The following is a 23,678-nucleotide window of genomic DNA, read 5'->3' as shown; positions in this document are numbered from 1 at the left end:
GAGAGGGAAGTCTGGGCTTCCCAGCTTAGGCTGCTGCCCCCGCAACCCTACCTCGGATAAGCTGTGGATAATGGATGGATGGAAAAAGTGTTTCCTTGATGGGGAGGTGTCAGAGTGTGAGGATGGGAAGGATAGCATCAGCTGTGCAGATGAACAAGAAACAGATTAAGACAGAGGGCTATGTGGAGGTTTCAGGTTCTGACTATGATGCCGTCTGATAAGAAGTGCAGCAGAATGGACAGCCATAGACCACAGGAACAAGGAGAAGACAGAAGAACTGAGACGCAGAGGCATCCGAGAAAGTGCAAGGTACCCTGGGATGACTGATGATGGAGGCAGTCTGGGTTGGCATTGTGAACCTGGATGCAGCAGGCTGCCTACTTGAGATCTCAATGTCCTGACGAGGACAGAGGGAGTGAGATTTGAAATCTCTCTCCACCTTTGAAATTTTAACTTATTTACTGGATATATATATTTGCATCACACTACAAAGTTAGTTTTTAGGGTACAATTGTATTGTATATATTCACTTATTTATGCATTGTGTGCACATTTCGAAGCACTTCAATTGTTTTAATAAACTGCTATTCCTTTACACATAAACTCTAGCTTGTCTACTCACTTGCTCTGGTCCATCCTCGATTTATGACTATCAATGTCCCAGGATTAAGGGATATGCCCAAGGCTGTGGGCAAAGGACAACACATCCTAGTACTGCTTCTAAATCACAACAACATTGCCATAACAAATCATCACTCATTTAAACAACGGAGCATGCTTGACTGAGGAAAAATTTCTAAGGTTATGGAGACCAGATCTTTTGCCCCATATGTATCAAAGTGATACAGCATACTTGACCATCCAAATATGGCAGTAGTGAAGGGAAGATTGTAATATAAACATGGAAGGACCTCAGAGGCTCAGAACAAAATAAAGATGAAGCAATTGCAGACTATTCAAAAAGAATTCACAGAATCTAAATCAATACTGTCCTCCAGCTATGGAAATGTGGTGCTATCCATGGGCTGCCAGGTAAAGATCTGACAATGCCTCACAGAGGTCACACTTAATTTGTGTCCATTACAACTTTATTTTAATGTTTACCATTGAGCACTCAACATTAACAACTACATCTGGGTTACTGTCACATTAAAGCAGTGTGTTCTGCTATTGGACAAGGCACTGGGTGATTTTCAGAGATGAGTCCATCTTCTCTGTTGGGGCTAATGAGCTTCATTCTGAGAACATATATATATATGCTAAACCACAAATTTAGTACCTCAAATGTACATCGGGTGTTTGTCAAACTGCAGAAGTCAGTTTGTTTCTTGAAGTAATTCACCTGAGCTCAAATATGAGGCATATTTTATATGTTTTAACATTCTTACTTTAACTTTTAATCTCTAGTTTTACACTTTTCTTAGACTATGCTCTGCAGTACTGACTCACATGAGGGGGATGACAGCCAAATGAATGAGCCATTCCTGGGCAGGATTCCTGACCAGTGAATGAGCTAGGCAAAGTGGGTTTCAGTTCAAAAGCTAATTCTTATTACAGCGTGTTCCACTTCTGTTCATGAGAAAATTTTCCTAGAATGGTTTATTTAGCAATATTTTAGCAAATCTAGGTATGTTTACAACATTTCAGCATACAAGGGGATACCTGACAGTTAAATTATGCAGCACAAGTAATTTGAGATTTTTTCCATGGACATTTTGAAATTTCTGTTTACCATTGGTCTTCATTGATGCCTATTGTATCAGGAATTCAGTTATATCTATTCTCTTAAATATGAGATTAAAACATTTTCTCTACAACTACAAACAACAAGGGGTAAAGAATAGATAAAAATCAGTTTTGGGTGGAGTACTCCTTAAGCTGAAAATAATGTGCAGTTGAGGTTCAAGTTCAAGTTAAAGTTTTCTTTTATTTGTACTTTGTAAATTGAATGTTTCCAAGTGAAAGTAGTAACATTAGCACAATACCCACAAATGACTCAAAAAAAGACAATGAATACATGAAAACATTTTTCCTTGAAATAAACCTCTTTGCTGCTGGATTTGTAACATCTGAGTATCATTCTGGGTTACTGGTCCACTCAAGGAAGCCTATATATAAATATATTCATACACAAAATTTCAGTTGGGACAGCTCTCTGCGATAAAAGCAACAGTTTTAGTTTTAAATAGTAATGGCCTAGTTCCAATATAAAACACACCATTCATCACATCCACTTTTCTTAAGACTTGGATGCAAGAGGGCTCTTATGAATTCAAAGCAAGAGTGTGAAATTGCACTATAATTAATTTCACTTTTTAGCATACAGCAGACAGTACCAGAAAATCAGTATGGGTTGCAATACAGTGCTTGCGTGTAAATTACATTTTAGTGACACCACAGGAAATCATTCAATGGAAGATGTTACAGTGCAATACAACCAACTGTACTGTACATTAAAATAGAATCAAGTACATTAACTTACATAATAATTATGATGTACACAAATAAACACAGTAAAATAAACAGGAAATTGAATCAAGTGAACAGCTTAAATAATATTTAAAACTAAACACACTAGCTTAATGCCTCTGTCCACTTCAATCTTTGCTGATCAACGTGTGTGTTCATTTGCGCGTTCATTTCTTTCTTTTCATCATCAAGCATATGCTCTGGTAGGTCAAAAAAGATGTCAGCTATCTTCACTTATACATTTCTTTCAGTGTGTGCATACAGGTGTTGTTCTGGCGCTGCCAGTTAAGTTCTAATTATTGTGATGGGCAACCACGGCCACTACCTGGGCGGGTGGGGCACCACAGATTCCAGCAGGACATTTCGGGAACTGGAGATTAGTGAAGCCCTGTTGGGTTCCGTGGCGGCCGCCAGGGGGAGCTGCAGAGCCCTGTAGAGGACCTCCAGCGCACCTGGGGGTGATTCCAGGTAATACTGATGAGCCACCTGGAACACTCCCGGGACCTTAATAAGAGAAACTGCCTCACTCCATTGAGGGGCCAGATTCGAGAGGTAGGAGTGGACAAAGCCCGAGAAAGAGTGGAGGAGGATTGACTAGCGGCAAGGAAGGGAATAGACTGTATATTGGTGGTTTGTGCACTTTTGATTATAAATAAATATGGGTGTTGAATTGAACCTGTGTCCTGCCTGTCTGTGTCGGGGGTTAGGGTGGAAGTACACCCCTTGTGGCTTACATTGTTTAGCAAACCATTGTAACCCTAACATAAAAACCCTGTCGCTACCCGATCTGCGGTGCCTACCCGATTTGCGCGTGCATGCGCACGCATGCGCAGAGCTTAACTATTACGACACTGCACGATCTGCGTTTTTTTTACTTTGCGACACGAGTCCCCATCCGATTTGTCTCGCGCACGTGCTCTCTGCTTAATTAAAATTCATTTCACGACGCTGCCCGATTTGTTCTGCACATGTCGAATGTTTTACGACACACGAGAAAAAAAGTTACCGCGGGATTTTAATTTCTCGGTCTGCATTAACAAATAGAACTTCCGCCATTCGAGTGAGAAGGAGAAAGAAGAACGCTGTAAAGAATAGGAGCATATTGAATTTTTCTCCTGGCAGAAGAATATTTTTCACTTCTTGAAAAAATCAAGACTTTTCAATTTTACAACGACTTGAAAGAATATCTTTTACGGGAAGAATTTAGCAACAATTTAACGGTCAGAGAGCGAAGTGAAATACGACGTGTGTCCGTGAATTTTATGATTAAAGGTACTATATGTAATGTTTATTGAATGCTTTTCAGTTTTTGAGAATACGGTATATACTGTAATATAATGTAGATATATTTAGGATTATCTGACGTTATGTTTAATAATTGGAATATTACAAAATTTACCGTTTTAAATAGGCTGGTGATTTCAATGAACGCACATGAATATTTTGAAATATGCAAAACTTTTAATAAATTGTGTTATTAAAAAAACTGCTCAGGTGGACTTTCCTGTTATTTACTGATTTATACTTGATTAATGGATTAGTTGGTTTTCTCTTTTTGGGAATATGAAAATCTGAACTGCCTAGATGTATCTCAGATCAGGTGTCTAAATTTTACAATTCTTTTAAAGAGAGAAGTAAATTGGTATCCACTAATGAATGTTAAAATGTGTTTTTTCTTATGCAACTATGCAATTTTTTTCTCCCCAACATTAGTCCACAATATTTTAGTCTGTGTGTGAATCCTCGCAATCCCAGTAACTGTTGTTTTTCTCATTGTATGAGTTTCAATAGAAACAAAACCAGGCTGTTTCATTTGCAAAATAAAGCACACATTCTTAGGGGTATTATGCTTTGTTACTGGGTAATTAGTGTATACCTTCACTTATAATGTGATGTGGTCATATTTCAGTTACATGCAAGCAACTTTTGTATTCTGTTTTCTTAATTTTGGATAGTCCATCATCCATGCCCTGGCTGCTCTACAGGGTGTATCAGGACAGGAGGCAGAAGACTTATTTCTTGGTGGCCCAGAATACAGTATCAGGTAAAAGTCAAGTCTATGAATGTTTGAAGTAAGTGTTTAAATATTTCTTGTTTATTATTTTTATATTTTACTTGCCTTAATGAAGTGGAAGAATTTAACCGAAAGATAGGGCAGCAGTTAAAGAAGAAAGGAATGCTGTGATATCTGTTGGAATAGAAGATGATGCTACTGCCCAGTGCTTCCAGAATCCTTCATTTGAGTCTTGGGTCTGAATCTACTGCATCATTGCCAAGTATTCTGGGGTAATGTATCTTGTTTTGTTTACATTTTGTTTTTCTCCATATTCCAAGCTCATTTACTTGACCTTAGCTTTAATAAACTGGATGGCTGTCTCCTTCACAATTGATTTTAAAGTACTATACTACTCATTACATAAAAAGCTCTGAACAATTTAGTCCCTTCCTGTATTTGGTACTGTCTCTCCCCCAACACTCCTCAGTGTAATCTTTAATCCACAACCACTAATTTGCTTATGAAAGAACTGGTGAAGCAGCTTGCACATGTATACCAAAAATATAGAATGCCGGCTATAAATGAAAAACCTTTCAAAATACTTTTAAAACTCCATTTTTAAACTTCACCTCTGCTTAATTTCCACTTCTATCAGTTTATGATTTACTTCTGGTTTATTACTGGAACTGCATACACTTTGAAAGATTTACACCAGATAATAACCATTGTTTTTTTTTTTTTTTTTGTAGTTTTCTTTTTTTTGTCCAGTGATGCCCTTTTGCCATGCACCCTTGTCAAGTCTTGTGCAACTGACTGTGGTGCTGAAGAGAGAAGATTTCTGAAGACCCTCTTGAAATGGAGCTGCGATTGGATTAACACTACAATAGTATGCTTGCTGAGAATGTCCACAGGGGCCTGGGGAGGCTGTGACCTTGTGACCCTGAGACGTTGTTTTGTCAAACATCCTGACCAACTAGACCTTTTTGTGTTCTTCAACAGGGCCATCTGACCATCAGATATATTTAAGGAGAAGGACCTTTCAATTTTCCTCTTGTGTACTTTTTAATTGTATATATATTTTTTTGTTTTTATAAAGTTATATTTGTTAAGCAGTTTAGCAGTTTGGGCTTTATTAGTATTAAAATATGTTAGAGAAGTTATTTGTGGAATAATTTTAATGATCAAAATAGCAAAACAATGTAACTTTAAATTTTCTGTGCTCTGGGTAAAATATGTTAAAGCTATGTTGTGATTTTTTACAATTTTTTTTTTGTACATTTGACATGGTTTTTTTTAGGTGCATTGTTCTCACATTGTTCACTTTTGTTGTTCTCATAACATTTATTCAATAAAATTTGCATGAAAAGTGTTTTTCCTTTTTCATTATTCAGTTATTAACTCACATTTAAGACACTATATGGGTGAATAAAAGCCATTTAAATTTGAGTACTAGACGAGCAATAGTATCACAGAAGATGGTGCTGGGGTTGTGCTTTATGTAGGTTAGACATGAAATGAAGATTTCTTTTTCTTGAAAAAGACTGTTTATGCAATCCACTAGTATCACCGTAACAGAGTTTCGTAAACCATGATGCCCTATGACATGTGTATTTCATTAATAATATGTAAAGTTATTTTTAAAGAGTTTTTCCAGGGATGAAAAAGTGCATCAACAGTTCATTTTTACATATATACACACTTATTTTGACTAACTGCATGAAAGCCTGGTACAACAGCTGCACCAAACCTGCCGAAAAGTAGTAGTGGATCATAAAAACATCACAAGACATTCAATGGAACTGAACTGCCATCACTTGATCATCGATACAAGATTCCCTGTGTAAGAAGGGCTAAAAACATCATCAAGGAGAACACTCATCTTGGACAGAACTTGTTTGATCTTCTCCCATCTGGCAGGCATTTCAGATAAATGCAAAGAATTATTATTATCAATCTGTATGCTACAAACAAACAAAAAAAAACTTTTTTCCAACTGCTATAAACTTATTGAACTCGTATATCTCCTCAATCTGAAATCGTTTTCATTGATCATGTACAATTAATGTAGGCAGTGTAGGTAATGTGTAATCTGTACTGCTGTGCATTTATGCAATAATAATCCATCCTGGTTACTTTAACATTATATATGGCATCTTGCCAATATTTTGAACATATTTTGTATGATTACTCAGTTTTTAGTTCATACTTTATTTATTTATTATATTGTTATATATCTGAAGTATTTCACATTGGAATTTAAATGCAACGTGAAGTTGACACGAGTAATTTCGTTGCGTTACTCAATGACAATAAAGTACTTGAATACATCTATTTTTAAAACTGTCATTTATTTTTTATATGTAGACTATAATAACATATGCAATGGTTAAATACTTCTTTGTACAATGGGAACTGAAAAAAGAAGTGCTATGTAAACTAAACGAAGCGATCTCAGTGATAAACAATTAACGTTTATAACGAGGAGTACGACAAGCTTAATTCAGCCCTGAAAACAGAACGTACAATGAATATTTAATAATATTATCATTATGGTCAACTACTACGGCATTTAAACGAAAATACTGTACTGCCCGTTGTGTATCGACATGCGCAGTTGAGAGCGATCCGTGCCGTAAAGCGAAATGTTTAGTATATATTTTTTTTTTATTATTAAGCGCATGCGAAGTGTGTTATTGCATACGTATTGAACGAAAACGTCATCGCTCACTTTACAGTGCTGCCCAATCTGTTTAACGCATGCGTGAACGCTTTACGGCATGCTAGGCTTTCAATACGCCTGCGCGCGCAAATCTGGTAGGCACGCAGATCGGGTAGCCACAAACCCTAATGCCAATGCTGCTGCAGGAAACAAGATGCCAATATGACAGGAAGTAGGAAGTGAGTGCAGCAGCAGTAAGCATGGTGTGTTTGTTCTCTCAAACAATTCTTTGCCATCCTGCTTAGATAGCCCTTGTGAAGGCATTCCCTGTAAGTTATCTCTTTTGTCTAGTTTTATTGCTTTTGTTTAAGTAACTTTTGTTATGGAATGTCAAAGTAAATGTTATATTTCAACACATAAATTTACTGAGCTTTCGGCTGTTAAGCTCTTAGTTATAAATGTTACTGTATTTACTTTATGTTACTTATACAAGTACTTATTAGTGTTTATTTGTATTTGTATTTACAGTTTCACACCATTTGTGTAATTAAACATTACACATTACATCACTTCGTGGTTCCGGGGATTACTGCATGAAGGTGTTTAGCTTCCTGGATAATTGAAAAGGCGATTCAGTGAAGCCAGTACAGTGAAAAGGGAGACCTACAAGCAAGATTCCTCAGTGGCTTTGACACCATTGTATTATATGGTATCTTAAGGCAAGAATAACAGCTGCAGTAACTGGCTCAAGGATTGCCAGAGGAGTTACAGTTACTATAGTGTCAGATTGTCTGTGTAAAATCGAATTTCAAGAATCAGAAGTTAGATCTGTTGCTTGTTGTTTGAGTAAATCTATCTATCTATCTATCTATCTAAATCTTCCTCTGTTTCAAATGTCAGTGTGGCAGCAGCCAAAGCATGTGCTAAGGCTGAAGCTGCCCAAGCTACAGCTGCCTTTTCAAAGAAGGAGAGTGAAATTAGAATAGAAAAGGCCCGTCAAGAAGCCATGTTACATGCTCAGGAGAAAGAGAGAGAGAGAGAGGCAGAGGCTGTGTTGGCTGAAGCAGCTATGATGGAGGCTGCAGTTGCAAACCTAGAGGCCACAGAAACTGAACTCAGATCCCAGTTGCTGCCAGTACAGAGCCCACAGCAGCACACTGAACAGTATGTAAATAAGCATAGTAGCAGGCATTCATTCAGGGAAGGATATATGAATAATGGCCCCATGCCGGACATGCATGTCCTCAACCTAGTAGCAGATGAAAATATAGCCAGAGAAGAAGCAGGCTATTTGGCACCAGGTCATCCTGCAAATACTACCATACACAACAATGAGTCTCCTTTAAGGCAAAGTAGACATGCTGCCATTTTAAGTAATCAGCCAAGCAATGCCCAGAGCCTGACTGTGTTAACACCATGCCCCAGTCGTTATACAGTAACCACCACATGGATGAAAATGCTGGAAACTCTCGTGACCATACCTTGTCGGATTTAGCAAGGTATCTGGCATGAGGCCAACTGATATCATCAGGACTAAATAAGTTTGATTAATTATTTTGCCTGGAAATTCACATTCCTTAATGCCACAGAGACACTGGGCCTTACAGCAGGAGAAGAGATAGATTTATTCATTAACTCTTTCAGGGCAGATGTCGATTTTTGTCAAAAGGAGAGGTTGACGGTGATCATCAACTGTAAACGGCGACAAAACCCGTTGTTATGTTTCAGTTCGAAGTTTAGTCGCTAGAAGGAAAGTGAGCTTCATTGTTTTGACCGAGATTGCCTGTGCTCGCATGAGTAGCGAGGAGTAAACAACAGCACAAATGGCATCGACATCTGGCGAGAGAACGAGGGGAATGTGTAAAGCGAGATACTCCGTGGACGACATTTTATCACTGAATTGCACTGACTTGCTGGACTCTGATTTTGATACAAGTGATTGTAAATAAATGTGAGATACCAGCATCAGCTGATCAGTGGTGCTGAATGGGTTCGTGTAGCTGATGCGTCTACAGCATCATTCACCTGAGAGGACCGTCGTGGCTTGGGTCAGAATTTGCAGAACATGCATGTAACATCAAGTCAGCGAATAAGCGGAACTTGTCTATTGGGCTGCAGTGCCTTTGGGAGAGATTGGTGGAGATTTACGGAAAAGAGTACTTTGAGAGGCTGATGAATGAAGAGAATGAGAGAGAGAAGAGGTTGGATGATGTGGAGATAGTGAATCAGGAAGTGCAATGGATTAGCAAGGAAGAAGTAAGTACAGCTATGAAGAGGATGAAACATGGAAAGGCTGTTGGTCCAGATGACATACCTGTGGAAGCATGGAGGTGTTTAGGAGAGATGGTAGTTTTTAACCAGATTGTTTAATGGAATCTTGGAAAGTGAGAGGATGCCTGAGGAGTGGAGAAGAAGTGTATTGGTGCCGATATTTAAGAATAAGGGGGATGTGCAGGACTGTAGTAATTACAGGGGGATAAAATTGATGAGCCACAGCATGAAGTTATGGGAAAGAGTAGTGGAATCTAGGTTAAGAAGTGAGGTGATGATTAGTGAGCAGCAGTATGGTTTCATGCCAAGAAAGAGCACCACAGATGCGATGTTTGCTCTGAGGATGTTGATGGAAAAGTATAGAGAAGGCTAGAAGGAGTTGCATTGCGTCTTTGTGGACCTGGAGAAAGCATATGACAGGGTGCCTCGAGAGGAGCTGTGGTATTGTATGAAAAAATCGGGAGTGGCAGAGAAGTATGTAAGAGTTGTACAGGATATGTACGAGGGAAGTGTGACAGTGGTAAGGTCTGAAGTAGAAGTGACGGATGCATTCAACGTGGAGGTGGGATTACATCAGGGATCGGCTCTGAGCCCTTTCTTATTTTTAATGGTGATGGACAGACAAGAGTCCCCGTGGACTATGATGTTTGCTGATGACATTGTGATCTGTAGCGATAGTAGGAAGCAGGTTGAGGAGACCCTGGAGAGGTGGAGGTATGCTCTAGAAGGGAGAGGAATGAAGGTCAATAGGAACAAGGCAGAATACATGTGTGTAAATGAGAGGGCAGTGGTAGCGCTGCTGCCTCGCAGTAAGGAGACCTGGGTTTGCTTTCCGGGTCCTCCATGCATAGAGTTTGTACGTGGTGAAGCTAAAGCACATAATGACCCCAGCTTTACTCTCCCCTCCTCCATTGTTAACCCAAACAAGAGATAGAAATTCATTGAGAGTCACAACAAAGCCCGTAAGCCAGTGTCTTTGCACAAAACAGATATATTCCCTCTTCCAAACCCCCACTCAATGATGACCCAGATAGAGAATATTAAAAACACATAACATCTGTTTCAAATGCTGCGCATCAACCAAACATGTTGCCCGAAGTTGTGAATCAAGTGTCAAATGTTCTGAATGTGAGAGTGACAGGCATTCAGCTGCCCTCCATCCAGGCCCAGCTCCTTGGCTTTCCAAGTCCCCTTCTCCCCTCACAAAGCATGGTAAGGATAAGAAAGAAGCAGCTCACAAAGCTATTACAAATGTACTGAGGTGTGTGGTGAAGGCTTTAGTGGGAAATTATGTGCAAAAATATGTCTTGTGAATGTTTATCCAGCCAGCGACCGCAGCAAAAGCAGGAGGATGTATGCCATGCTGAATGACCAAAGCAATAGGTCCCTACCTTGACCAGACTTTTTTGACATTTTTAACATAGATGGACCTTCAGCTGCATATACATTGAACACCTGCTCTGGAATAGCTGAAACTACTAGTAGGCAAGCTGTTGGTAACATCATAGAGTCAATAGATGAAAAAGTTAGTCTTCCTTTGCCCACACTCCTAGAATGCAATATGATCCCTGACAACAGGAATGAAATTCCTACTCCAGAAGCTGCTCACAACAACCATCACCTCACAGCAATAGCCCATGAAATACCACCTCAAGATACAGAAGCAGCAATTGTGCTGTTGCTGGGAAGAGACATGTTAAAGGTGCATAAAGTCGATAAACAGGTCAATAGGCCCCATGATGCAGCATATGCCCAGAAGTTGGACTTGGGCTGGGTAATAGTTGGTGATGTGTGCCTGGGTGGTACACCCAGGCCTTCAGAGGTCACTAGCATGAAAACTTACATCCTGGAGAATGGCAGACCACGTCACTTTCACAGTGTGGGAGCCATATTATGGTCAAAGAGAGGTTCAGCAACTTCTGAGCAGCACCAGCTCTTCTGCCGCATTCCCAGTGAAAGCCATCTGACCAGAGCAAATGGTGAGAAAATTGGACAATCGGTTTTCTACCAAATAAAAGGTGATCACAAATTTGCACCTTATATGGAAGATCTTTTATTTCTCAAAAATATGGAGAATGAATTCTTCCAAGACTCCAGCAACAGCTGGGTGGCCCCACTTCCTTCTCGCAAACCAGAGGCAACTACCAAATAATCGTGTACATGCTATGAATCATTTTAGATCTCTCAGCCGCATCCTTGAGAAACATCCAGAGATGAAGACTCATTTTCTCCAATTCATGAAAAAGATGCTGGATAGCTGTCATGCAGAGCTAGCGTCTCCAGTTCAAGAAGGTAAGGAGTACTGGTATTTGCCCTTCTACAGAGTGTACCACATGCAAAAGCCCACCCGAATATGTGTGTTTTTTGATTAGTGCTCAATTTGATGTGGTTTCCCTTAACAATGTGTTGCTCTCTGGGCTAGACTTGAGTAATAGCCTGTTGGGTATCCTTATAAGATTTAGGAAGAACTCTGTTGCAGTTACTGTGGACATCCAGAAAATGATTCATTGTTTTCTAGTGTAAGAAGATTGTAGGGATGTTTTGCGCTTCCTATGGTATCAGGACAGTGACCTGGACAAAAGGGTTGTTGACCATAGAACGAGGGTACATATTTTTGGTAATAGTCCCTCACCTGCTATGGCCACTCATGGTCTGAGGCAAGTTGCACAAGAGGGAGAAAAAGAGTATGACAGTGATGTGTGCCGCTTTATTGAAAGAGACTTTTATATGGATGATGCTTTTAAGTCCGTCCCCACTGTGGATGAAGCAATTCTTGTTCTTAAGAGAACACAGCAAATGTTAGCAGCTTCAAATCTTAGGTTCCACAAAGTGGCCTCTAACAAAGCTTAGGTGATGGATGCGTTCTTAATGGAAGATTGAGCCAAGGATCTACAAAATCTTGTCTTGTTTGTGGATGACCTACCTGATCAGTGAAGTCTTGGCATGAGGTGGAATATTATGTCAGACATTTTTACATTTTACACACCTGAAATTGAAAGACCATATACTCACAGAGGAGTACTCTCATGACCCACTGGGTTTCCTGGCAAAGTGAATCTCCGGGGACACTTACTTCTCAGAGAACTCTCGAGACATAGCGGTGATTGGGACACCAAACTTCCAGAAAACATGAATGAACAATGGGTGCAATGGCAGAGTTCACTGCAGTGGCTCAGAGGCATTCAAATACCCCGTATACTGTATATTCTGCTATTCCTCCTTCTAATGCCCAGCACATTGAGCTGTGCAATTTTTCAGATGCCTCTGTTAAAGCCATTGCTGCTGTGGCTTATCTCCAGGTCCCAGTGGCGGACCGTGCATTTCACACCTAGGCCTTCAGTAGTGCTCCGTCTGAATCAACCCACCCCTCAAAAACTAATTTATGGTTATAAAAACCATCTTAATATGCAGAAATACAGTATAAAGAGCCGTTGCATCGCAGATAGATAACTCCTGTAGCCACAATAAATGCTTTTATTGAATAGACAAACCAGGGGTGAACAAGTTCCTTTCTACTGCAGCTACAGCCGCGACACACATAAAAAACATCAATAACTCATAAACTTGCAATCTTATTTAGGAAAATCGCAACATTTTACTCACCAAAAACTCGGATTATTTGTAAACAAAATCCATCCTCCTCTCTTTCCTCAAAAACAGTTCAATTACTCTGTCGTACAGATTATCCATGCGCTTCAGTTCCATCATGAAGTCCCTTTCTATCGCCATCGAAGCTAATGCTGAAAGTCGAACCTGCCCTGTCGTATTTCTGGCATAAGTTTTAATTCGCTTTAGGGCTGAAAATGTCTGTTCAACAGAAGCAGTGGACACAGGAATGGTCACCGCCAAACATACCAATGTGTACAGCTGCCCCATGCTCTCATTCAGATTTTTCTGATGAAGGAAGTCAAGGAGACCAGTGGAAGATTTTCCTGCAAAATCATCCATGGCATACATTTCAGTCAGTTCTGTTTTTAGCCGAGACAGATCAAAAAGTGCTCCGTGGCTCTGTGTTAAACTGGAGAAGGCTGCATGCGGGAAATTTTTCTTGTATTCCCGAAACTTCTGGGGGTCGAGGAGCATGACAAACATCAGTTTTTCGTGGTCTTGAAATCTGGTCTGTGTCTGGCAAATAATATTGTCCAGAATCCTGCCATGGAGTTGGCGGTAGTGCACGCGAGGATCTTGTGCTTGACCTCTTCGTGCGCTCGGAGCGCCTGCGGTGCGTTCAGTGGCCTCGTAGAGTTCCTCATATCGGCTTCTATCTCGCTCAACGGTGTCACAGAACTCCTTTACCCTAGCCAGACAAAACTGCACATCCAGTTTTTTGTCCTGTAGTATTGAAAAGAGCACGTCTGAATACTCAAAAATGCCATTGAATGTGTGAAGCAAAAAACAAAACTCAAAATCATCCAGACGTGCTTTAAATTCATCAGCACAGCGCACTGTGTCCTCATCATACTCGTCATGATGCTCCAGAATGTGATGAAACAGATCCTTTAGAGCATCTCTCTTCTCAAAGACCGTATTGACCACTCTGGATGTGTAGTGCCACTGTGTTGGTGCCACACGAGGGAGACGCCACTGGCAGATTTCATCCAGTAGTTGCGTGCGCTGAGGCGATCTAGAAAAAAATGCAGCAAGGCCATTGAGGTGGCCGAAAAAGATCTTGCATTCTTTAAGCTTTGAGGCCCCTTGAGTCAGTACTAAATTGAGCCGATGTGCATAGCAGTGTATGAATAAAGCCAAAGGTGCTCTCTCTTTAACTTTAGCCTGCACCCCATTTAATCCAGAAGACATGACCGCTGCACCATCAAAACACTGTGCCACAACTTTACGCAGACATTCATTTTCCAACAAAAATCTGATAAGACCTGCAATGTCATCGGCTCGCTTCCCACTGGTAACATCTTCCAATATGACAAATCGCTCCTTGACACCTGTGCCCGTTACGTAACGCAGCACTAGTGCTTGCAGCGCTGCGTTACTCGCGTCTGTCGTCTCATCCACCATAATAGAGACGAATGGTGCTTTTTTAACGTCACTTCTTATCTCTTCTCCCATCACTTCAGCAATAGCAGTGATCCGGTCGTTTTGCCCGACGTCCAACTAAACACTTTATTGGTGGGCAGGTGGTAATGTAAATCTGTGTTGCTCTCAGCAATGAGAGAAAGAAGCTCCACATAGTTCCCTCTGTTATTGGATCCCGCATTTTCATCGTGTCCCCAAAATGAAAGTTCCTGTTTGCCCACAAAAATGACACAGTCTATCAGTCTTTTTAAGATTTCTCTGTTTTTCTTCATCTTTTTGTTGTGGAGCTCCGTTTCCCTGCGCACTTGCTCATTCAGCTGTAGATCCACTCTGGTTTCCCCAAAAGTTTTGGAAAGCTATTACACCATCCTATCCAATCAATGGGTCTGAATACAGTGACATTGCCGTATGCCTGCTAGAGGGTCCTAGTGAAACCAACTCAAAATCTGATTGGTTGAAGCAACAGTTTAATCGACGTTTATTTTGTGTTAGAGGGCCTGCAGAACGGATTGTGAAGGCCTCCAGGCAGACTTCTTTGACTTTGACCCTGCCTGGCAACAAATGATGGCTGAAATGTGATTGGTTAAATGCTTTAATACGAAAATACATGTCTGGAAGCAGCACAACCATCGGAAAAGCTATGAAAGGAAGCGGACAGACTATTTGGAATTATTTAATAAGTATTCATGGACAAAATATAATTAACATCAGTTTGTGATTCAGATATTTTTTAGGCCAGCAGAGAAGGCCTTGCAGGCCCTGACGGTCCGCTACTGCCAGGTCCTAAGCCAAGACAAGCAAATAGATGTGGGCTTTGTCCTCAGCAAAGCAAGACTTGCCACCCGACCTGAACTCACAGTGCCCAGGCTGAAACTATATGCTGCAGTGCTAGCTGTGGAGACTGCGGAAGTTGTCAGTGAGGAAATAGATCTCCAGCTAAACTCCACTAGTTTTTGCACAGACAGTAAGGTGGTTTTGGGTTTTAGTCACAGTCAATCCAGATGCTTCAGTGTCTATGTAAATATTCGGGTGTAACGAATCCAGCAGTCTTCTAAACCTGAACAGTGGCATTATGTGCTAACAGATCAATATCCTGCTCCTTTTCAGCCTCCAAGATCTGTGGTTCAACATGGATTACTGGACCTCCCTTCCTTCACCTTCCACTAAAGAAAATGGCAGAAGAACAAAATAAATTTGACCTCATCAACCCAGAAAGTGATGTAGATATCTGGCTCTGTCCACTCACGCCTCTGAAAGTCACTTAAGCTCAAAACGGTGGGAACGTTTCTCTAGATGGACTTCTCTAGGCTTTGGAAATCAAAAACAAGGAGAAGGCTGTCTTGGCTGGCATATCTGTAAGAAAGGCATCTCAGATAAATCATTAGTAAAGGCTGAAAACTTAATCATCAGAAGTGTGCAGCATGAGGTATATTTAAAAGAACTCAGATGCATTAGGGCAAAATCGGACCTTCCCTCAAAAAATTCCCACATCAAGCTGAATACAGCAACAGCAGTGGCCTCCTCTGAGTTGGTGGGTGCATCAATCAGTCCAGACTCAAAAGAAATTAACCCTTTCATCATCCCTGGCAGCCACCATGTTGCAACTCTTCTTGTGCGGCATCACCACCAAAAGGTACAACACCAGGGAAGATACTTCACCTAGTGTGCTGTCAGAGCGAGCAGCCTATGGCTAGTTGGTGCCAAACGATGTATAGGTAAAATGCTAAATCAGTGTGTGACTTGCAGGAAGTTCAGAGGGAATGTACATGAACAGCAAATGTGTGATCTGCCAGCTGAAAAGCTTCAAATGGATCCTGCATTCTCATACGTGGGTGTAGACTTGTTCGGTCCATGTGAAGTATCTACAAGGCCCACTAGAAGAGGTCATGCAAACAGTAAAAGGTGGGCAGTACTCTTCACATGTCTGTGTACTCGAGCAGTCCACATAGAAGTTGTTGAAGAAATTAGCTCTTCCAGCTTCATTCATGCATTAAGGCGTTTCTTTGCACTGCGTGGTCCAAGCAAAACAATTGATCTCAGACTGTGGTACCAATTTTGTGGGTGCCTGTAGAGAATTAAGAATGGAAGTTCCAAAGCAAGAGAATGAGCAGGTGTGCCCACAAGATCAAGGATGCACTTGGGTTTTCAACCCACCTCATTTATTGCATATGGGTGGAGTGGGAACACATGGTTAGAGTGGTATGACGCATATTAGACTACATGCTGTTGCAGTCTGGTCATGCACGACTTACTCATAAAGTTTTAACAATGCTAATTGCAGAGGTCTGAGGTACATAATTAATGTACGTCCCCGGTACCTGTTTCAACTGATCCTGAACATCCTATCGTCCAAACACCTTCCATGTTGCTCACCCAGAAAACAGGCACACCTTTTCTGTCTCAGAGTAACTCAGGTGAGATGTTGAGACACCAATGAAAGCGTGTCCAATGCCTCACTGAGGAATTCTGGAGCAGATGGAGAACGGAGTACCTCAGCACTCTACAGACATGACAGAAATGGCAAAATAAAAGACCTGACATCAAAGTAGGTGATGTTGTACATCTGAAGGAGAACCAAGTCAAGAGGAATGAATGGCATATCGGAATAATAATAAAGGCTGTTCCCAGCAAATATCCATATTACTAACCAAGAATGGTAAACCGGATGGCATGGACGCAGGTACACGGCGATGGGACCATGAGATGTACTGCGCAGGCGCATACAGCTCAACTAACGGAAATGCAAATAAAACAACCGCCATATTGTGAGTGGCACTACTGCGGAGTGAAGTTAGGAATAATGTGCTGCTTGGGATTGTACAAACCGCTGAACGCTTTACACCAAATTCAAACACAATACAGCTCAACAATACACACACGAGCCCACCTGGATAAGATCAATGAACGCAGGCGCCTACAACGTGCATCTGAAACTGCGGAAGCAAAGCAGGCACGGGTTCAAAATGAACGAGCTCGACTGACGGATATACAAACACGAGCCCGTCTGGATAAACAACGCGCCCATAGCTATCGACTAACGACACAGCCACACAGAAAAGAGGATCCTGCACTGCACCCCAGAGTCAAACGTAAGACACTACGGGGTCTGCAAAGGTCCACAAAGATAGTACGGAATATATAAGAGCACACCCATCAAAAAAAAATCAATCGTGTAAAAGCACATAGTACACACAAATCATGTGCTCTCAGCGCATATAAAGCATATAAGGACAATACGGAGAATAGAGACCCAAAGGCATTGGAGAGAAAAAAAGGCAGATAATAGATTATGAAAGCAGTGGAATTCGAAATGCTCAAACAAACGATGGCACGATACACATGCAGACAAAGGTACAGAATATGAAAGCAGTAAAATTCGAAAGTATTGTAGCGTCCCAGCCAGGTTGAGGGCTTTTTGGTTTTAAGTGACTGTTAGGTCCGATTGAGGGAAGGCGGAGTACAGCACGGAGGACTGATAGCGGGGTATTGATTTCATGCGGTAAGGTGGGGCGTTGGAGAGGGTGCTAGAAAGTTGTGTTTGGGGTTAGGAAGTCAGCGATTGTTCAAGTAAAACTTTTGTGACACTTTATCATGTCAGTCACTACAGTATCAAAGAAAAGATAGAAACGATTGCATTACCGCAAACAAAAGGTGATTAATCATCAGAACCAGGTGTAATTGAAAAAATACCAGGACAAATTGAGGTCTGAAAAAAAGAGTAGACAACAAAGTCTTTTCGCATTCGCATCATTCAATGGACAAAATGTGGATTTACACAATAATGGACCATATGCTATGAGAATCTGTGGTCCCACAACAGTTAAAGGAACGACAAGTTAAATTTCAAAGAGTACACAATTCGGTCGGGTGTACAGTATATTGATGATCTCGGGTGTATATTGATGATCTCCGAGAAGCGATGCAAATTTTAACAGGCAAAAAGAAAGGTGATGTATATATTCCGCGAGTAACATTACACACCAAAGGAGATCGTGATATGTCATTCGTAGTAAAATGTTTACAGTTTACCGTGAGAATAGCTTTTGCTATGACAATCAATAAATCACAGGGACAAACAGAAAAACTTGGATTATTTATTACAGAAACAGAAACAATATTCACTCACGGGCAGTTATACGTTGCGTTGTCACAATGTGTCTCCAAAAAATATTGTTTTTAATGAAGCTTTAAAGTAAAAGTGAAAATAATGAAATTGAAACAATTCCAAAAAAAAAAACATGTAAAATTGTATATCCAATTAACCAAACACGGGGGTTGGCGAGCAAAGCGAGCAGGGGGCGAAGCCCCCTAGTCTATTAATAAGGAAGGTTGAGAAAAAGATGGTTCAGCAAGGAGCAACAAAAATCCTTTACAGGCCCATTTCAGAACTTTTTTTTTTCTTTTATCACCAGATTAAAGTATTTGGCTCAGGTTCGTTGGTGGTATCTTAAAGATACCAGGCGGGGAGTGTTCTGGCACTGCCAATTAAGTGCTAATTGTTTAGCAAACCTTTGTAACCCTAACATAAAAACCCTAATGCTGCTGCTGCAGGAAACAAGAAGCCAATGTGACAGGAAGTAGGAAGTGAGTGCAGCAGCAGTAAGCATGGTGTGTTTGTTATCTCTGTGTTTGTTCTCTCAAACAATCCTTCGCCATCCTTCTTAGTTAGCCCTTGTGAAGGCATGCCCTGTGAGATATCTCTTTTGTCTAGTTTAATAGCTTTTGTTTAAGTAACTTTGGTTATGGAATGTCAAAGTAAATGTTATATTTCAACACGTAAATTTTCTGAGCTTTCGGCTATTAAGCTCTTAGTTATAAATGCTGCTGTATTTACTTTATGTTACTTATACAAGTACTTATTAGTGTTTGTTTGTATTTGTGTTTACAGTTTCACACCATTTGTGTAATTAAACATTCTCAACATCACTTCGTGGTTCCGGGAATTATTGCATGAAGGTGTTTAGCTTGCTGGATAACTGAACAAGAGATTCAGTGAGGCCAGTACAGGTGTATTTAAATAAAGTATGTACCTCAAAAACTGCTCGTGCAAACATTTTTCAGAAATATTGGCTTGGTCCCATCTCTGATCACAGAAGACGTTCTGAACGATATTGGGACACATACTGGACCAAAACCAATAGAACTGGAGCTAGGGTTACCACCTGTCCAGGTTTGGCCTGGAGTCTTCAGGTTTCAGCCCTCTGGCTCCAGGCTCCGGGTGAAACGTCAATTTCTCCAGGTGAAAAATTATTTAACACAGAACAAAGAAAATTCCGAAAACTCCCTGCTACCGATTTAGTTTAACTTTAACTACAATGTGTTTTGGATTTCTCAGGATTCGTGGCAACGTTGCGTTGCAAGGAAAGGCGAAATTCGTTAGCAATTGCCAATCATTTCCCAATCTCTCTTCCTGGCGTTAAGACTTGTTTCTTGCGAATCGCACGTCTTGCGTGGTTAGATTACTTAGTTTTCTGTTGTCTTTGACATTTGTTTTTGAACCATGAGCAATGATAGTGATGGAAGCAAAAAAAGCGACTCAAATGAGGCAATATCAGAGCGGCCAACTACATCTTCTGTGGATGCTATGCCTTCTAAGAAAAAGCGTAAATATTCCATTTCTTTTCAAGATTCTTGGAGGCACAATACAGTAATCCCTCCTCCATCGCGGGGGTTGCGTTCCAGAGCCACCCGCGAAAAAAGAAAATCTGCGAAGTAGAAACCATATGTTTATATGGTTATTTTTATATTGTCATGCTTGGGTCACAGATTTGCGCAGAAACACAGGAGGTTGTAGAGAGACAGGAACGTTATTCAAACACTGCAAACAAACATTTGTCTCTTTTTCAAAAGTTTAAACTGTGCTCCATGACAAGACAGAGATGACAGTTCTGTCTCACAATTAAAAGAATGCAAACATATCTTCCTCTTCAAAGGAGAAAACAAATCAATAGGGCTGTTTGGCTTTTTAAGTATGCGAAGCACCGCGGCACAAAGCTGTTGAAGGTGGCAGCTCACACCCCCTCCGTCAGGAGCAGACAGAGAGAGAGAGAGAGACAGATAAAAAAATCAATACGTGCCCTTTGTGCTTTTAAGTATGCGAAGCACCGGGCAGCATGTCGCTTCACGAAGCAGCTGCACAAAAGGTAGCCAACGTGAAGATAATCTTTCAGCATTTTTAGACGAGCGTCCGTATCGTCTAGGTGTGCGAACAGCCCCCCTGCTCACACCCCCTACGTCAGGATCAGAAAAAGTCAGCGCGAGAGAGAGAGAGAGAGAGAGAAGTATCTGCCAATAGCGTCCCTTGTATGAAATCAACTGGGCAAACCAACTGAGGAAGCATGTACCAGAAATTAAAAGACCCATTGTCCGCAGAAACCCGCGAAGCAGCGAAAAATCAGCGATATATATTTAAATATGCTTACATATAAAATCCGCGATGGAGTGAAGCCGCGAAAGGCGAAGCGCGATATAGCGAGGGATCACTGTAATGATTACAAAGACTGGCTTGTTAAAGTGGACAATGTTACCGTAAAATGTATTCTTTGTAGTGTAAAATTCATCATAAAACTATAAAAACGCATTTAAAAAGTAAAGGACATTCTACTGCCATAACCAGCAGTGCTAAAAATAAATTAGTGACTTCATTTTTTCCAAGAAAGAGTAGTAATGAAGAAAGTCTTGTAACTATGATTGAAGTTGCCCAGGTCTGTCATGGTATCAGCCATCACCACAGTTACGTAAGCACAGATTGTGCCATAAAATTACATTCTTACTGGTATCGAGATTCTGCGTTGGCGAGAAAAGTGCATTGTGGGAGAACAAAAGCAGAAGCCATCGCAGTGAACTGTCTAGCTCCTAAAAGTATAGAGAATGTCATGGATGAAATGAAAGCCAATACAGAGTCGTCATTACCATACGCCATTCTGTCAGACGCTTCCAATAAAGGAAACCAAAGGCTATTTCCGGTCACAGTAAGATACTGTATTTCAGCGTAAAAAATGGAATCCAGAATAAACTCTTGTACTTTATAGAAAATAACGATGAATCTTCCACGTCGATAACAACAAGCATACTGACAACTTTAGAAAAGTGTTCACTTAAAATTTCGGACATAAGTTCATACAGTGCAGACAACGCTTCCGTGAACTATGGTCTCCATAATTCCGTTCACAAAAAACTTCTAGATCGTAATGCAGGATTACTGAAAGCAAATTGTAATTGCCATGTGATACATAACGCAGGCAGAAATGCATCGAAAGCTCTTTCATATGACATGGAAAATTTGGTTTTGAAAATATACGCAGAATTTTCTAACAGTGCCAAGAAATCTGAAGTTCTAAAAGAGTGTTTTGAATACCTGGGAATGGACTACCAAAAAAAGTTGCGCCATGTAACAACAAGATGGCTTTCTTTGTATGCCGCTCTTGATAGACTTTTACATTGTTGGCCAGCTGTCAAAAAATATTTTCTTGATCTAGGAGAAGAAAACTGCTATAAAAATATCTGGAAATTTATAAAAAAAACGGGAGCATGGACTAGAAGATGGTCTTAGTTCTGAGATTTTAGTCTCAGAGTGTTACATTTATTTTGTTCATCATTTTTATCCATCCATCCATCCATTTTCCAACCCGCCAAATCCAAACACAGGGTCACGGGGGTCTGCTGCAGCCAATCCCAGCCAACACAGGGCACAAGGCAGAAACCAATCCCAGGCAGGGTGCCAACCCACCGCAGGACTCATCATCTTTATGAAAATTTTAAATATCCACATTGCCAAACTAGAAAGCAATCACTTAATCAGAACTGAATTTCATGAAATTATGTCCAATTTGAAAGAACAGATACCTCAAAGGCAAAATGATCAATTTTTTGGAAGCAAAGTACTATTTGCCTTACAGTACCTTCCAACAAAGGAAAAAGAAATTTTTGTGAAAGAGGCGAATCTAGTGTACAAAAAAACAGTCGACTATATAGCGAGGTACTGTATTATGATTTCCAAAAGAGTCGCTTTCAGTATTTTGACTGTTTAAATTTAAAGAAGCATAAAGCAAACATCAGCTATCAAAAAATACTGGAAGATGCAGCAAAGGTAAATAACATCGATGAAGGTGCATTATATGATGAAATTGTTATTCTTAAAAGTGGACTGCAGGAGCTCGAAAAAGGCCAACAAATTTTGAAAATAATGGTGTAAAATTTTTCAAACCTCTGATCTACCTAATTTGCTCAAGATTGTCAGCAAAATTCTATCCATTCCTGTCAGCAACGCGTTTCCCGAAAGAATCTTTTCCTTAATGTTGAATCTTTGGACAGAAGAAAGAAACAGAATGCAGGTTGGTTTAGTTAAGGCAGAGTTATGCGTGAAAATAAACTTTGATATGTCTTGTCAACAATTTGTGGAATTCTTGGAGAAAAAAGAACAAAAGGTACTACTGAGTGCTTGTCAAAGTAACAGTAAATATAAATTTAAGTTTAATAAATAAAATGTGATTATTATTTGTTTTCATCTATAGCAAAAAAATCTTAATATTTTCTTTTTAGTTTTAATTGTTATTTATTTTTCTTCTTAGTAGTTTTATATTTTGATTCTTGCTGGCATTTGCAGCTTTAACTGTTATTCATTAGGTTAATAGAATAGGTTAGTCAAAGCTGTGTTTTATAGAAGTACATATTTTATTTTTCTTGTTTTTATTCAAGTACTTATTCTAATTTTATTGTAGGTAACTGATTTCAAATCAGTTACCTATTTTATATTTTTTGTTTAGTATCTTTTTGTGATTAGCAATAATAGTTTACATTATTATGACTTTAAACTCTATGAAAATGAGGTTTATTTCAATCAAAATACAAATTTTATTTTGATTTGGAAATTAAAGTTTTTGACACTATAATATAGTCTTTTAGATAATATAGTTTGTTTTATTTCATAAATAAGTTATATTCTTATCTTTAACATATTTGGAGTTCAATTTACAATTTAAGTTTTTTTTTGGGGGGGGGGCCATCCTAGCCTAGTCTCCAGGTCAACAACAATAAAAAGGTGGCAACCCTAACTGGAGCATGTAACAAGACAAAAAGAATGCACCCTGTTCAAGAAGATATGCAACGATAACTTCCAAAAAATTGACCTAGGTCTTGGGGTATTGGGCAGATATCTCAGAAACCACTTTTTATAAAATGTTCCATCTTTGCTGGGATGTAGGAATCCAGGAGCTCTACAAATGTAAAAAAAATTGTAATTTTAAGACATGA

General features: G+C 40.0%; 1 protein-coding gene across 4 annotated transcripts in view; it reads right to left on the bottom strand.

The window, feature by feature from the left end:
* The window catches only part of sdr42e1 (short chain dehydrogenase/reductase family 42E, member 1), a 41,305-nt gene that overhangs the window by 13,655 nt on the left and 3,972 nt on the right, over positions 1-23,678 (bottom strand). The window contains exon 3 of one of the 4 annotated variants that reach the window (XM_051931473.1): positions 16,745-16,926. The exons of 2 other annotated variants lie outside the window; for them this stretch is intronic. The gene's annotated coding sequence lies outside the window, so the exon portion shown is untranslated. The remainder of the gene's footprint in view (positions 1-16,744; positions 16,927-23,678) is intronic. One more of the 4 variants, XM_051931474.1, reaches the window with a different exon arrangement.

This window comes from Erpetoichthys calabaricus, chromosome 9 (assembly GCF_900747795.2).
Source record: "Erpetoichthys calabaricus chromosome 9, fErpCal1.3, whole genome shotgun sequence".
NCBI classification, from domain to species: domain Eukaryota; kingdom Metazoa; phylum Chordata; class Cladistia; order Polypteriformes; family Polypteridae; genus Erpetoichthys; species Erpetoichthys calabaricus.
Note: the sequence above shows the minus strand (reverse complement) of the source record. Positions and strands in the feature narration are given on the sequence as shown.